Consider the following 17,056-nt stretch of genomic DNA (forward strand, 5'->3'; position numbering starts at 1 on the left):
GGCATGATGTTAGCTCAGGGCCAGTCTTCCTCAGCAAAAAGAGGAGGATTGACAGCAGTTAGCTCAGGGCTAATCTTCCTCAAATTAATTAATTAATTAATTAATTTAATTAAATAAAAAAATGGCTTCTGTTTCAGCCACTTTCTCTCCCAGATGGTCTTGAGATCTTTCTGGACCACAGAGTTTCCTTTTCATAGTAAACATGGCATAGTACAAAGAGACATTTGACAGATGAAGATTAAGGTTAAGAGAATTGCCCAAGGTAATAGGTAACTGGTCCAGCCAAAATGAGAATTCGGCCCTTGCCTTCCCAAATGCAATGAACTCTGTCAGGAACACCAGAATCAGTGAGTGTCATTTACTCATAGCCTTAGGAATTCATTCATTGCTCAACATACATTTACTGAGCCAGGTTTTGAGGATATAGAGATGAATAAAACAATGCCCTTGGCTTCAAGGTATTTCCAGTCCATTCGAAAAAAGTGCCACATAAACAAATAAGCATAATGGAATGAAATAAATGAAGCTATAGTTCACATCTTTGGTGTTCTAGAAACTATGGGTTGAGAAGAAGTATTTGGGAGAGTTGGGGATGGGAGAAGTTATAGGATGGAGAAATTTGTCTGGGGATATTATCCTTAAAGAGGTCATGTGTAAACTCATAATGAAAATGAGTAAATATATGTTAGTTGTTATTAGTGAAATAATAAATATTTAAAAGTAAAGTTTATTATTATTTCAGTTTTAGCAGGGAAAAATTATGTAGAGAGGTTTTTTTAAACTTCTCCTTTTGGTACCTAAAAAGATCATTTGTGGGGCCGGCCTGGTGGTGCAGCAGTTAAGTGCACGTGTTCCGCTTTGGCAGCCTGGGGTTCGCCGGTTCGGATCCTGGGTGCGGACATGGCACCCCTTGTCAAGCCATGCTGTGGCAGGCGTCCCACATATAGAGTAGAGGAAGATGGGCATGGATGTTAGCTCAGGGCCAGTCTTCCTCAGCAAAAAAGAGGAGGATTGGCAGCAGATGTTAGCTCAGGGCTAATCTTCGTCAAAAAAAAAAAAATCATTTGTTTACTCTCAAACTTCATGCTCTCAATTAGAGATTCGTGACATCACAAGAATTCTTTCTTAACTTCTCATTTTATAATTTTCTGACCCATTGTCATGAGCCTAATGATGTAGGAGGGAATAGCTGGGAGATAGTAAATCAGGGTGCAAGAGAGTGGGCCCTTGTGATTTATCATAAGAAATGTATATTTGGTCTTTGTCCCCATTCCTGGCACAGAGCTCCTAAAACCCTTGGAATTTTCTAAGTGATAAGAACTATAAAAGTGCCTTTTGTTATTCATAGCAAGTCCCTTTCAACCACACCTGAGTTTATGTTAATGAGGTGACTTTTGGAAAGCCCCTAAGGATCCCTAAGGATGGGGGCTGGTTGCCAAGGGAACCAACCCTGTATTTAGAGGGTTGGAACTTTAAGCCCCACCTCCAAAACTCTGGGGAAGGGAGAAGGGTTGGAGGTTGAATTAATCACCAATGGCCAATGATTTAATCATGCTTACTTAATGAATCCTACATAAGAACCCAAAAGGACTGGGTTCAGAGAGCTTCCTAGTTGGTGAACATGTAGAGATGCCAGGAAGGTGGCATGCCAGAGAGAACATGGAAGCTCCAAGCCCCTTCCACCATACTTTGCCATAGGCATCTCTTCCATCTGGCTGTTTCTGAGTTCTATCCTCTTATAATACACTGGTAATCCAGTAAGTAAATTGTTTTCCTAAATTCTGTGAGCTCTGCTAGCAAATTAATTGAGCCCAAGAAGGGGGTCGTGGGAACTTCCAGTTTATAGCCAGTTGGTCAGAAGCATGAGTGACAACCCGGACTTGCAATTGGCATCTGAAGTGGGGAGGGTGGGCAGCACCGTGAGACTGAGCTCTTAACCTGTGGGATTTGACGCTATCTCCAGGTAGAGTGTATTATTGACTAGAATCTTAGTCGTATGACTACATCTAACTTCATATGCCTAGGAAACAGATTGGAATGGATTTTGCTGGACAGCTAGCAGACGCCACCACGATAGTGTATATAAAATCTTTTTGTATATTCTTACTTTCCTTATCATTATATCAAACATTTTCTATGTTTCTTCATAGTCTTCATTACTTTGGTAGATTTTATTATGGTTGAAAATATTTGCTGCCCTTTCCTCTGGGGCCATATTTACAGAGCCAGCTCCTGATGGGCATTCACTGTAGGACCAGTATCGGCTTCATTGATATCAGGCTTGGTCATATGACTTACTTGGCCAGTGGAATTTGAGCAGCAATGACATATCCCACATCTGGGCATAAGCTTTAAGAGCGATTGTATTATTCTGTTCTTGCTCTTTTTCCACTGCCTTGCGACCCTGGGTCCTGCAGAGCTGCAGCTAGCCTGCAAAGGATAGATCACTGAGTGAGAAATAAGCCTGTGGTAAATCAGAGATTTGGGGATCATCTCTTACTGCAGCATAATCTAGCAAAAGCTGACTGATACAATAATTATAATGGCTGCATTTTATTTCATTGTATTATATACCCTGATTTTTTAGTCCGTTCTCCTAATATTGAACATTCAGGTGATTTCCAATTTTCTCCTATTATAAATAATGCTGAAATAGACATCTATGTGCAAATTCTTTCGCTGTTGTTTCTTTTAAATTATTTCCTTAGGCTACATTTTTAAGGGTAGAAAACTACGTCAACATGTATCATCATCATTATTGCCCTTATTCCCAAAAGGGATATATTGTCTGTGTATTAGGTCAGGTTCCAGCAAAAACCACAGAAACCACTCTAGTAGTTTTAACAAAAGAAAAATAAAACAGGAAATTGACTTTACAAGTAATAGAGAAGCTGAGAAGTCAGTGGTGAAATAACTCAGAGATTGGCAACAGCAGAAATACGCTGCCACCCCTAGGGATGGAGGGATGAGGTGGTATTACCAGAGCCCAGAAACCAGAGCTATCTAAAGGGAACTAGAGATGCTCCCTGGTGGTCTAGTGGTTAGGATTCGGCACTCTCACCGCCGCGGCCCGGGTTCGATTCCCAGTGAGGGAAGCCTTTCTTCTGGAGGCCGGCCCGGTGGCGCAGCGGTTAAGTTCCCACGTTCTGCTTCTCTGCGGCCCGGGGTTTGCCGGTTTGGATCCCGGGTACGGACATGACACAGCTTGGCAAAAGCCATGCTGTGGTAGGCATCCCACGTATAAAATAGAGGAAGATGGACATGGATGTTAGCTCAGGGCCAGTCTTCCTCAGCAAAAAGAGGAAGACTGGCAGTAGTTAGCTCAGGGCTAATCTTCCTCAAAATACATAAATAAATAAAAATAAAGGGAACTAGAAGCATGACTAAGTCTGCCTAGTCAGAACCGTCCAGTAGTTTCTGGGACTATCAAGGGAGGTTTGGTCTGGCAAAAGCTGGGTCCACAGAAGAGATGCTGTAACAAGCAGAAAGAGAGAGAGAGAAAAGAACTGGAACTCTCTTCTTGCTCTCCAATCTTCCGCAAGTACTGTCCGTTGGGCAAAACCACCTAGAAGCCAGAGAACAAAGGAACTTGGAAAATTTAGTCTCCCATGTTGCAGAACAGAGCAAGAGAAGGGCAGCAAGGTATCTGAAAGCAAACTGGACAACCATGAATGAGAAACCACTTACCGGTCTTTCCAGCAATGTGTGCTATCATCAGTATAAATGTGACTCTGGGCATGGGAGGTAATATAGTTTAGTAGTTGAGAGTACTGACTCTGAAGTCAGAAACCCCTGGATTTAAAATCCTGCTCTAAGTACTTCTTAATTATGTGACTTTCGGTGAGTTGCTTAACCTCTTCAAGTCTTGGTTTTTCATATATAAAATGCTGTGAAGATTAAGTGATATAAAACACTTAGCATAGTGCCTAGCATGAAATAGGTCCTCAATAAGCATTAGCTAATATAATTATCAGGGGGTAACATGAAATTTCTTGATTAGTTTAATCTTTGCTCCTTTGATATCTATAGAGGATAAACATCTTCCAAGTGATTTTCCTTCACCATATGTATTTCCTCAAGAATCACTTGACTGTTTATTCTCTTAACTACAGGATTTAGATGTCTTTCTTATAAATTTAAATGACTTGTTAATATGGTATAGTTATTAATCCTTTGTCTATCACATTTTACATTTCATATTGCTCAAAGCTAAAGAAGTTGTCATTCTTAGACAACTATTTTCTTCTGGGTTTCTAGAATTTGATTGTGATGTATAATTACTTATTAATTAAGATATAAGTTTGACTATGTATAACAGATAAATAAAATTTCTCCTATAAAAGCCTAGGCTAGTATAGTGCTCTAAAGTGTCAGAAAACCAGGCTCCTTTTGTCTTGTCCTGCCATTCATAGAGTGCTGCCATGATTTCCTGATCCCAGATGGCTCTCCCACCTCAATATTCCAACTAGCAGGAAAGAGGAAAGGGAAAGACATGTGTCTTCCCTTTAAGGGCATAACCTGGAAGTTGCACACGTGCCCTCTCACACACCATTGGCTAGAACTTAGTCTCATGACCACATCCAACTACAAAGGAGACTGGGAAATAAAGTTTTTATTTTCGGTGGTCATATACTCAGCTCAAAATTGTATTATGATAGAAGAAGAGGCAAACAGATATTGGGGGAAAACTGTTGCCTCTGCTGTAACTGCAGGCCCTCCAGGACCAGTTCAACAGATCCTGTCTTCTCAACAGAGTGATTAAGAATTGCCTTTCAGGGGCCAGCCCTGTGGCTGAGTGGTTAAGTTCATGCACTCTGCTTCGGCGGCCTGGGGTTTCGCCAGTTCAGATCCTGGGTGCAGACCTAGCACCGCTCATCAAGCCATGCTGAGGCAGCATCCCACACAGCACAACCAGAAGGACCTACAACTAGAATATACAACTATATACTGGGGGGCTTTGGGGAGAAGAAGAAGAAAAAAACGAAGACTGGCAACAGATGTTAGCTCAGGCGCCAGTCTTTAAGGGAAAAAAACCCCCAAAGAATTGCCTTTCAGAAAATGTGCAGAAGAAGAAATCTTAATCTGAAATGACTGCAGAACCAAAGATTCTCCACTCCATGAAAGGAGACGACTGGGATATGACCAGAACTTAAAAGAAGTGAGGGGTCTGTCATTCAGGAAGACCTGGTGTTAAAATTCCTTCCCCACCTTACCATAAATGTTTAGAACCTCATCACAAATATTTAGAACCTCATCAAAAATGTTTAGAATCTTATCATAAACGTTTAGAACCTTACCATAAATGCTCGAAGCCCACCAATCAAATCCTGTCCTGCCAGCGTTTCCATGTGTCAGCCTGTTCTCCCTAACCTCTTAAATTTCAGCCCTAACCCTGAATCAAGGAGACAGATCTGAGGGCATATGCCCCCTGTCTCCCTCCAGATCAACATCTGGCAACAGATGTTAGCTCAGGTGCCAGTCTTTAAGGGAAAAAAACCCCCAAAGAATTGCCTTTCAGAAAATGTGCAGAAGAAGAAATCTTAATCTGAAATTTCAGCCCTAACCCTGAATCAAGGAGACAGATCTGAGGGCATATGCCCCCTGTCTCCCTCCAGATCAATCTTGCAGGATAAAGCTGATTTCTTCTCCCAAAGGCTGATGCCATAATTAATTGGCTTGTTTATGTGCATCAGGCAACAGAACCCCAGTGTTGTGCCACAACACTGCCACTCTGCTTTTCTGGCCACATAAACATCTATGCATGCACTTCTTCCCGCACATAGAAAATATGTGTTGCCAAGGGAGAGAACTCCCAAGGACAATTCCATTGCTACTGAAGGGGAACAGAATATGCCACCCCACAATACACCTATTTGGCATGTTGATTATCTCGAGCTGATTATTTTTAAGAAACAGCAGACACAGGAGAAGCTCTGAAAACTGAGTAGAAGTTATCATCTTTTTAAGAGACTTAACATTTATAAGGGAATTTACATTGTAAGAGTGTTTCTCCCTCTACACCAGGAAGAGGAGAGTGGCCAAAATTCTAGAAACTCTTATCCACGGAAAAGGCAGGGTCTTAAATCTGCGTAACAACCTTGCCCTTGTTTACTGTGTTTTTCCTGATAATGTCTCATAACTGGCTCCCCAACATCTTTCTTTTGTCTTTAGCAGGAGATGGTATTTAAGACAGTGACTTCGGCCATTTTGGTGAGTTACTCAGTTTTCCTGAGTCTCTCCCACGTGTACAGGAAGCATGCGTGTTATTAAACTTCTGTTTGTTTTTCTCCTATTAATCTTTTATTACATGGGGGCCTCAGCCAAGAACCTAGAAGGGTACAGGGAAAATTATTTTTCTTCCCCTAGACTACATACATCTCAAAGTCCAGGATCTCTGAGTGATGTATGATCCTCTATGTCAGGTTCAGATGTGTCTCCTTGTGATCCTGGAAACTATAAAAAATAAGACAAGTGATATGCCCCATCCACAACATAATGGTAGAGCAGGAGCAAGGTGACAAGAACAGAAACACTGATCTTAGAAAGTGTCAACGAAAATAATCCATGACCAATCTATAAATGAAAATTTGGGAGAGTTTATTCTGAGCTAAAATGTGAGGACCATGGCCTGGGGCCTTTCTTCCCGAAGGAAGAAAGGACACCAAAGAAGTGAGGTGTACAGAGTGGTTATATACCCCCAAAGAGGATGCTTTACATATGATTGAAAGGTCCCTCCCCCAATAGTCACAAGATTGCCCTGTTGGCACAGCGCTTGATGGACACAGCAGGTAGTGGGTCTGCTATCTCGCTGGGCGCAGCAGGAAGCAAGTCTGTTGTCTCGAGCTGGGTGGTCACAGGTGAGTGCAGCAATCAGTTCCTAGCCTAAGGAAAGATGCTTAACCTTTAAGGAAATGCAAATGTTGGGAGGGGGAGGGAAGTTGCACCTTTATCTTAAGGGCCTTTGTTCTTGCCATAGGAAATGTCTAAAGCAGATATACAATGCATGCTCAACGGCCACGGTCAGGTCCTTTTGCAAAAACAAGTTCAGGCCGAATTAGGTTTACACCAAATGGCTTCCTCATATACTCCAATATATCCTATTGCTTGCCACTTCTATTTGTCAAAAGGGAGAAGTGGAACCACTCAGTGCTCATCAGTTCACGGCAAATATTGAGTCCTACTGGCTTAGAAATGCAAAAGTTCCGTGTCCTAGCATTGGGTTAAATTCCTTAGTTAGCTCATCTGACAGCCCTTAGCTCTGCTCTCTTAAAGGAACTGCTTTTCAGTGATTATTGTGGTCACATCTGCAGTGGGCCTTTCTCAACGATTGCTCAGCTTTCACAGCCTGCTTCCTGCTGAGCAGTTTGGGGGTCCCAACACTGCTTGGAGGTGAAGGGGAAGAGAACTTGCCATCCCAAAATATGTCTCTTTGGCATAAGGATTATTTTGAGCTGATTATTTTTAAGAAACAGCAGAGACAGGAGAAGCTCTGAAAACCAAGTAGAAGTTACCTTTTTGTAAGAGATATTTGCATTTATAAAGGAAATTTCTATTTCTAAGTCTCTCCCTCTCTTCACCAGGAAAAGGAGGCAGACTCTAAATCTCTGGAAACTCTTATCAGTGGAGAAGGCAATGACCTAAATCTGCATAACAACCTTACCCTTGTTTACTGTGCTTTTCCTGATAATGTCCCATAACTGGCTCCCCACCCCCAACATTTTCTTTTGTCTTTAGCTGGAGACGGTATTTAAGGTGATAACTTGGGCCATTTTGGGGAGTTACTCAGTTTTCCTGGATCTCTCTCCTGTATACAAGAGGCATATGTGTTATTAAACTTCTGTTTGTTTTTTCCTGTTAATCTATGTTTTATTTCAGAGGGTTCTCAGCCAAGAACTTAGAAGGGTGGAGGGAAAATCATTTTTCCTGCCTTACAGATGCTCTAATCATCACAGACATTTGCCAGGCTTTTGGTTGCTTTGGCTTTTAGATTCCCTGTAACACTTAATAGGCTTCTGGTCTATTTGTTGCTTGTCAATTAGATATAGAAGTAACCGTCCTGCACGGTCAGCTGCTCAGCAGCAGGAGTGTGTCTTGGCCATGAACTCCTCTGGCGGAAGGAGGCAGGAAGCAGCAGGGCCTGGGGGCAGAAGTACTCACAGATCCCAAGAATCAGATGTGCAACTGTCCAAGGCTCTGCCCTGCGCCCTGTGCCACGGGGCCCTGAAGCTGAGGTTTCCCACGGGGGCCAACAGCTTTGTGCCCCTGGGCGCCCTCCTGCAGCTCCCCAGTTCCGAAGCATCTCAGCTAAAGGTGTGCACTGTGTGGTGGACACCAAAGGGAAGCAGCGCTTTGCCCTGCAGCTGGGGGACTCCAGCACTGGCCTTCTCATCCAGGCCAATCAGGGACACTCTCTGTAGGTACCTTAGTTGGAGTTGATGCCCCTGGGGACCCCACAGGCCCTGCCCTGATGCTCATCCATGGCACATTCTGGCAGCACTGGCCATCCATCTTGCTCAAGGGCCTGTCCTGCTGGGGAAGGATGCACATCCACCTGGCCCTAGGACTGCCTGGGGATCCTGGTGTCAGTGGCATGTGGTCAAACTGCAGACGGGTCATGTTCATCAACAGGCCCCTGGCCCTGGCAGATGGAGCCCTTTTCTTCAGCTCTGCCAATGAAGTGATTCTGACTCCAGGGAAAGCTGATGGCTTCCTGCTTCCCAAGTACTTCAAGGAGGCCCTGCAGCTATGCCCTACCGAAACCCTCTCTCCTTGGCTGATAATGAAAAGACAGAGTGTCAGAGTGGCCCTGAGCACAGCTCCAGAGGAAGAAGGATAATAATAAAATATATATTTTTTAAAAAAAAAGAAATGTAAAAAGATAACAAAAAAGAAACTCTAGTTTGAAAAACAAAAAATAAAAAGGAAGTAACCATAGCCCAGGATCTGTTCCAGGCAAATTCTCTTGCTGTTTCACGGTTCTCTGTGCTGACTCATTGTCCTCTCATTCAACTTGGTAGCTGCTTCTTTAAGCTCTTCTTAATAGGTTTGGTTGGGAAGTTGTCATCCTTAATATCCTCTTTACCTCTGCTCTGGCTCTCATTTACCAGTCAAGAAGGAAGGTGCTTGAGGAGCCAAAGTAGTATCTTTTGCCAAATCTTCCCCTTTTTGCAGCCTCTTTAAACTGCTTCACTGTGGAGCTGCAGACAGCAGTTGGCTGTTTCAACTGTATGGGGCTCTGAAATCGCAGGCCACAGGCATCGAATGACTCCTGACAGAGCTACGTTCTCTTCCATTTTTGGTTGCTGTCTGGCTACCTCTGAGTGGGGTCCATCCCTCTGTAGGATGTTGCTAAAAGTAGTGAGAAGCAGCAGACAGTGTTCAACATTATAAATCTTTCTTATTTACCCTAATGCTATTGCTTCTGATGCGGGTGAGCTGCTTTCCAAGATCTGGCCGACCTTTGTTAATGCTGTGCCTAGCTAAAATTTCTGCTTCCTTAGAAGAAAGAGAAAATGGGTGTTGGGGAAGAACTAGCACTCTCTGCCACAGATGCCTATTGATTCAGCCGCGTTCTTAATTCTACTCCGAAAAGTGAGTCAGCAACTTGGAGAAGGCATGGGGCCAGCGAACTAGAAAACTGGCACCTTCAGATTGCCATATCATACAGTATCAAAGGACTCACTATGAAAAAGGAGACACAGACAGCTCTCCCGCTGCAAAAAAAAAAAAATTGCAGCTAAGCTTTAGCTAGTTTTGGTATGATTGGGATAAATGCTCAAAGATTATCTCATAACTAGTAATGAAGCTGACTTTCTGGGCCCTGTTCAAACTTGATTTTGAAAGTCTAGCAAAACAGCTGCACGGTGACTTTAAAAACTGTAAAGATGAGAAACCCCACACACCATTATAATTTTTCAATATGATTATCGGATTGCTGAAGTTACTTACAAAAATTTTCATTTCTCTTTTAGATATGTTTAATGTGGATTTAGAGCTTGTAATATATTCTAAATACCTCATGATGTTTCCTCCCTCCTTACATTATGAAATAAACCTTTAAAGAGAATGAGAAATTAATGATTGCCACAGAGATTTTTCTTTTTCTTCTCAGCATGTTTATTTTCTTATTATATGTCATTTATTTTAAAGATTGACACCGGAACTAACATCTGTTGCCAATCTTTTCTTTTTCTTTCTCCCCAAAGCCCCCCAGTACATAGTTGTATATTCTAGTTGTGGGTCCTTCTAGTTGTGCTGTGTGGGACGCCACCTCAGCACGGCCTGATGAGCGGTGCTAGGTCTGCACCCAGGATCCGAACTGGCGAAACCCTGGGCCGCCAAAGTGAAGTGTACAAACTTAACCACGCGGCCACAGGGCCAGCCCCTACGTGTCATTTTCTTGATGTTCATTTCATCTGATAAATCTACTCCAGATCCCTTCATCTCTAACACTAAAGATACTTTCATCAGTTTGCATGTCAAAATACAAATTAAATACCAGTTTTATTTGAGAATGGAGACAATGACCAGTCTAAACACTAGTTCTGGAACAAAGTCAGCAGACTTGGAGAAGTTTATATTATTACAATTGTTTATCCTAGTATGAAATATAAGGGACTTTGGTCTATTTTGTTCACTGCCATATACCTGGTACCTAGGACAGTAGTTGGTGGACCCAATAAATATTTATTGAGTTAATGAATTAATAGATTTTTCTTTTTAATAATCTTAAACGACACTGAAAATATTTAACCAAAATAGTTGGAAGATAGTTGGATCTTTTTGATTCTAACAAGGAGAAGTCATGGTGGGATGATATAATTCAGACTATTAAAATTCATGAAACCATTCAGACTGGGTGAAAAGGCATTGAACTTCGGTTTAATGTCTCTGAGTATTCATACCAGGAGATAGGAGGAAGGGTACAAACTGTGGGAACACAATTATGTGATACAGTGTCTCAGATGTGTGGACCTGACGGGAGATAATGGGTGAGAAGACACTGACCCAAATAATTAGCAACACTAATATTGAAATAAACATTTTCAAGTATCCTTCAAATAGTCTCTTGCTCTCGAAACAAACTTGAGAAGTGCTTTCTATTACTATTCTCATTTTACAAATGTGAAACTTGGGCTTTGGAGAGATAAGTAACTTGTCCACAGCTGATGATTAGTAGAGCCAAGACCTGAAGGTCTTTGATAATCAAGGTCGCGTTGGATAAGAAGTCATGCCTTTGCTTCATTGGCATTCAGCTACTCGGCAGTTCTCTCTGCCCTTCACCCGCTTCTGCAGCATATCTCCCTTTCTTCTTGTTAAGGATATTGTACTAACATTGTAATGGCGCTATGTGCTCTGAGTTCATAAAGGGCTTCTTTTCTCTTCTAGCATCCAAAGGGAAGTACAATATTTGCTGGGTCTTCAAGGAGGAAATAATGATGACTGGAACCAAAGTCCCAGAATTCTTCACAAGCAACCTGCCGTGTTACGGACTTCTGGGAGAGCTCTTTAGTAGGAACACTCTATTACGGACTGAACGTTTGCCTACCTTGCAAATTCACATGCTAAAGCCTTAATCCCCAGTGTGATGGTATTTGGAGATGGGGCCTTTGGGAGGTGATTAGAGTCAGATGAGGTCAGGAGGGTAGGGCCCTCATGATGGGATTAGTGGCTTCATAAGAAGAGGAAGAGAGAGAGACAGATCTCTTCTCTCTCTCCACACAGTGCACTGAGGAAAGGCCATGTGAGGACATAGCACGAAGTTGATCACTTGCATTCCAAGAAGAGAGAGCTCACCAGGAACTGCATTGGCCAGCACCTTGATCTTGGACTTCCCATTCTCTAGAGCTGTGAGAAAATAATTTCCACTGTTTAAATCACCCCATCTATGGTATTTTGTTATGGCAGCCTAAGCTGGTTAGTATATACTCTGTAGTGCTTTGACCCCCAAACCTCTGGGTGCACATCAGCCCAGGTGAGGTGGACTGGATCACTAGTGAGGAGCGAGCACTGTTTTTGCCTAGACTGGAAACTAGCCTCAACGCCCTTTCTCATGTGTTCTTTCTCCTGAACCTGAACTTGGCTTCTGCTCAAGCTTCTAAGGGGATGCAAATGGGGGTGGGGAGCTTCTTCCTAGCTGAGAGGGTAGTGACAGAAAGAAGGGATATGGCCCATTGTCATTACCAGTCACCAAAAGAGGCCACGAGTAAGAATCTCAAAAAAGAGAATCCAGAGGAAGAGAATCTATGTAGAGATAATCTCTGTACATGTCTTGTACAGAATCAGTTAAGTTCCCAGCTAATCATGGAAGCTGAGGTCACTGATTTCAGACCTTTCTTCTTTTGTGGTATAGGTGTTTAGTGCTATAACTTTTCCTCTGAGCATTGCTTTAGGTGCATCCCACAAATTTTAATATGTCATTTTTCATTTTCATACAGTTCAAAATACTTTCCAATTTTTCTTTTGATTTCTTCTTTGCCCATGCATTATTTAGAGTTGTGTTACCTGAGGATTTTCCAGAGATCTTTCTGTTATTGATTTCTAATTTAATTCCACTGTGGTCATGTAATACACTTTGCATAATTTGAATCCTTTTAAATTTATTGAAACTTGCTTTATGGCCCAGAGTATGACCTATCTTGGTAAATATTCCACACGTACTTGAAAAGAATGCATATTCTGCTTTTGGTGGATGGAATATTTTATAAATGTTAATTAGGTCACATTAGTTAATAGTGTTTTTCAAGTCTCCTATAAACTTGCTGATTTTCTGTTTACTTGTTCTATTAATTATTGAGAGAAGGGGATTTAAATTTCTGACTGTAATTGTGGAATTATCTACTTTACCTTTCAGTTCTATCAGTTTTTGCTTCAGGTATTTTGAAGCTCTGTTATTAAGCTCATAAACATTTATGATTGTTATATACTATTGATGAATTAACTCATTTATCATTACAAAATGACCCTCTGTATCCTTGGTATTATTTTTTGCTCTGAAATTTACTTTGATGTTACTATAACCACTCCAGCTTTATTTTGATTAGTGTTAGCATAGGATATACTTTCCCATGCTTTTACTCTTAACTTATTCACATCTTTAAATTCGAAGTGAGTTTCTTATAGGCAGCATATTTGGATCTTGCTTTTTCATCCAATATGATGATTTTAAAAATTATTAGACATTCTATACCTATTTAATTTGTATTTCAAACTTTAAAAAATTCTTTATTGTGTGTGCTGGCACATGTATATATTTTATAAATATAAGTATGAACAGTTGTCCCTTGGTATCTGAGGGGGATTGGTTCCAGGAACTTCCCCAGATACCAAAATCCACAGATGCTCAAGTCCCTTCTATAAAATAGCATAGTACGATGAACACAGTCGGCCCTACATAGCCATGGGTTTCGCATCTGCAGATACAGAGGGCTGGCTGTATATATTTTGAGAGTGCAATCAAAAAATCCTTTTACTGATGGGGCAATCAATCAAAAAAGCGTGGAAATCATGGCTTTAAGGACAACGTGAACAACTGACCAATACTCATTTCAGGTGAAAAGAAATAACACTGGAGGGTGAGACAAGGCCTAGACATCACACAACTCTAGTTGAGTAGCACCCGTTGGATTACGTGAATGGTGCTCCCTGGAATTGTGTTAAGCTAGGGCTTTGGCTAGAGGATCCATTTGGAGGGATTAGAGTCATGTGTGACAAAGGCTGTGAAGGATTTGTTCCCAAGCAGACACAAAGCCAAGCAAACTTTTCTAATGTACATCATTGCCCATGTAGGGGAGGAAAAATAATTTTTCCTCTACCCTTCTAAGTTCTTAGTTGAGACCTCCCTGTAATAAAAGATAGATTAATAGGAGAAAAGCAAACAGAAGTTTAATAACATGTATACCTCCTATACACGTGGGAGAGACCCAGGAAAACTGAGTAACTCCCCAAAATGACCCCAGCCACCACCCTAAATACCATCTCCAGCTAAAGACAAAAGAAGATGTGGGGAGAACCAGTTATGGGAGGTTTCCAGGAAAAGCACAGTAAACAAAGGTAAGGTTGTTATGCAGATTTAGGTCATTGCCTTCTCCACTGGTGACAGTTTCTAGAGATTTAGTCATCCTCTTCCTGGTACAGAGAAGAAGACACCCTGATACACAGAGGTTTCCCTTATAAATGTACATGTCCCTTACAAAAGGGCAACCTCTACTCTGCTTTCAGAGATATTCTTGAGTCTGAAGCCTCCTAGAAACAATCAGCCCCAAATAATCAATATGCCCAAGAGGCATATTTTGGGATGGCAAATTCTGCTCTCCTTTATCCATGTGTCCAGAAAGATTGTCTGGTGAAGGGAGATGTGTATGCTGAGTAAAGTACTGGAGGGGAGGGGACTAGACAGAAAAGATCCAGAAACCTGTATAGGGGTCCCTTTGAGGTCTATGGCTGAATACTAAGCTGTGTACATGCAGGGTTGAAATACACAGTGTGTCCAAATGTCATGAAGGCAAAAGTTTAAAGTACTGTCTCTGAAAAGGAGAAATTTTACAAATGTGAATGCTTACAAAACATGCTACTCAAACAGTTTACTTACGTAAACAAGTACATTCTGCCGAAGAATATCAGTAATCACCTATTTTAAAATGATAGTTTTGTAACCACTGGCCAGTTCGAACAGGCTCCATCTCTTATCAGCACAGTGATTAAGAATTGCCTTTGAGACAATTGTCAAAACTTGAACAGGGCTTGTAGATTAGTGGATAGTAATGGATGAATGTTAATCTCCTGATCGCGATGGTTGTATAGTGGTTATGTAGGAGAACATCCTTGTTTGCAGCAATCATACACTAAAGTTTTAGGCAGTCACTGGGGTATCATGTTGGCAATTTACTCTCAACTGTTTCAGGAAAAAAGTTATTTGTACTATTATTGTTGCAACTCTTGTAAGTTTGGAATTATTTCAAAATAAAAATTAAAAAGTTATGTTTAAATAAAAAAAAAAAGAAATGCCTTTCAGAAAATTTGCAAACTCGCGTAGCCAGACCACACACAGAAGAAAAAATCTCGACCTGAAATGACCACAAAACCAAAGATTCTCCTCCCCATGGAACCAAAGGACCAGGGCATGACCAGAACTTAAAAGTCAGACTCTTATCAGAAGGAAGGGGTCTGTCATTCAGTAAGATTCGCAGTTAAAATTCCTTCCCCACTTTACCATAAATGTTTAGAACCTCATTATAAATGTTTAGAACCCCATCGTAATTGTTTAGAACCTTACCATAAATGCTTGAAGCCCACCGATCAAATCCTATTCCACCAGTGTTTCCATGTGCCAGCCTGTTCTCCCCAACCTCTTAAATTTCACCCCAAATCCCGAATCGGGGAGACAACTCTGAGAGCACATGCCCCCTGTCCCCCTGCAGATTGATCTTGCAGGATAAAGCTGATTTCTCTCCCAAAAGCTGTTGCCATAATTAATTGGCTTCTTTATGCGCATTGGGCAGGAGAACCCCATTTTTGCGAGGTAACAGTTTTAAAGACTAAGTGTATATGTAGACTGTCTAAGATGATCTCATTCAATATCAGGCTTGTTGAATTTATTCTGTGAACTTCCAAAAGCAATCTAAAGCCTGATACTTTCTGAGTTGGGGATTGAAGGTGCGAATTTCCCTCAGCCCTTGCAGGGAAGCACTTTGAATTCATTTCCCTGACAGGAGATTGCTCTCCCCAAAGCAATTTTGGAGGGAACATTAAGTGTTATGGAACTAGAATTGGAGAAACAGGCCCCAGAAAATGTTTTTAATCAGATCTGTGTGGGAGCCCATTTAATCATTGTGTAATAGAAGACGTTAAGGGAACAACATTTTGTTTAAAGGACTTACTGACTGAGAAGTTCATTTAAACCGGGTCCTCTCTTCTCTGGCTTCCCATTTTGGAAATGTTTGGCCAAGATTGAACTCAATACTTCCGTTTGATAGCTATTCTGCAGCCCACCCTTACCACCTGCCCCCAGCATCTTTATCCTTTGAACTATAAAAGGAAATGCACATGTTTTGGTTTTTGTCCTTGCAAGTTATAGTTGTCTCTGACAATTCCCTTTTTGTTTGAGAAAAGCCAGAGTGGTGCTGTGTATTTTCAGTCATATTCTCTTTGGTATCAAATGTCACAGCTGGGTTGCATGAAGGTTTATTTGTATTATAATAGCATTTCCTGTAGATCTCAAGGGGCCTCTATCTCTAAAATCACTTGTCTACAGGAACTTCAGCGAGAATAACTTGACCTTTTTAAATGTAAACTTTCCAACTGAATATCTCCCTCTGGATCTAAGTTCAGATGGTTCTGTGTGTGTGTGCGCGCGCGTGCACGTGTGACTTGAGCTTTTAGGTTAATGCAGATTTTGACTTTTCAAAGTGATGTAGTGTGTCTTTGATTTCCCAAACAGAGAGATCTTTTGTTAATTGTGATGATGAGTAAACTGCAAGTGTTGTAGGGAGGTAATTTATGGAGATCATAATTTATGCTCCTCCTCCCCCCATTCCAAAAAGTTAATTAATTGTTTTCGTGCTTCTTCCCAAATTTATATTATATTTGTAGGCAGAAGTGGGGTGGCCAATTGTCCCAGTTTGCCCAGGACTTGGACAGAAGGGGTTCTTGGCATGTGGAACTTTCCATAAAAAAACTGGGAAAGTCCCAGGCAAACTGGGACAAGTTGGTCACCCTGGGCAAAAGTCATGTACAAGACGTCTCCCATCTTGGAATTTTTTGTAAACCCTGAGTTCACTGAAGAGAAATGTCCATAAGGGCAAAAGGAGAGTGGGATACCATATTAATTAAAATATAACATATATATGATGCACAAATCATAAGTGTGTAGCTCTACAAAATTTCACCAAGTGAACACACATGTCACCAGTATCCAGATCAAGAAAGAGAATATTTCCAGAATCCCGGAAGCTCCCTTGTGCAGCCTTTCAAGTCACTGTCTCCTTGAATAACCATGAAAAGGAGGAAACACAATTTTCCCTCTACTAGACTGAGCTCTTGACTGACATACCCCTGT

General features: G+C 41.4%; 1 pseudogene; it reads left to right on the forward strand.

The window, feature by feature from the left end:
- The first annotated feature begins 8,097 nt into the window (after positions 1–8,097).
- On the forward strand, positions 8,098–8,874 carry LOC103565692 (tRNA 2'-phosphotransferase 1 pseudogene; annotated as a pseudogene).
- The last annotated feature ends 8,182 nt before the right edge of the window (positions 8,875–17,056 follow it).

The sequence above is a fragment of the Equus przewalskii genome, chromosome X (assembly GCF_037783145.1).
Source record: "Equus przewalskii isolate Varuska chromosome X, EquPr2, whole genome shotgun sequence".
Classification (NCBI taxonomy): Eukaryota; Metazoa; Chordata; class Mammalia; order Perissodactyla; family Equidae; genus Equus; species Equus przewalskii.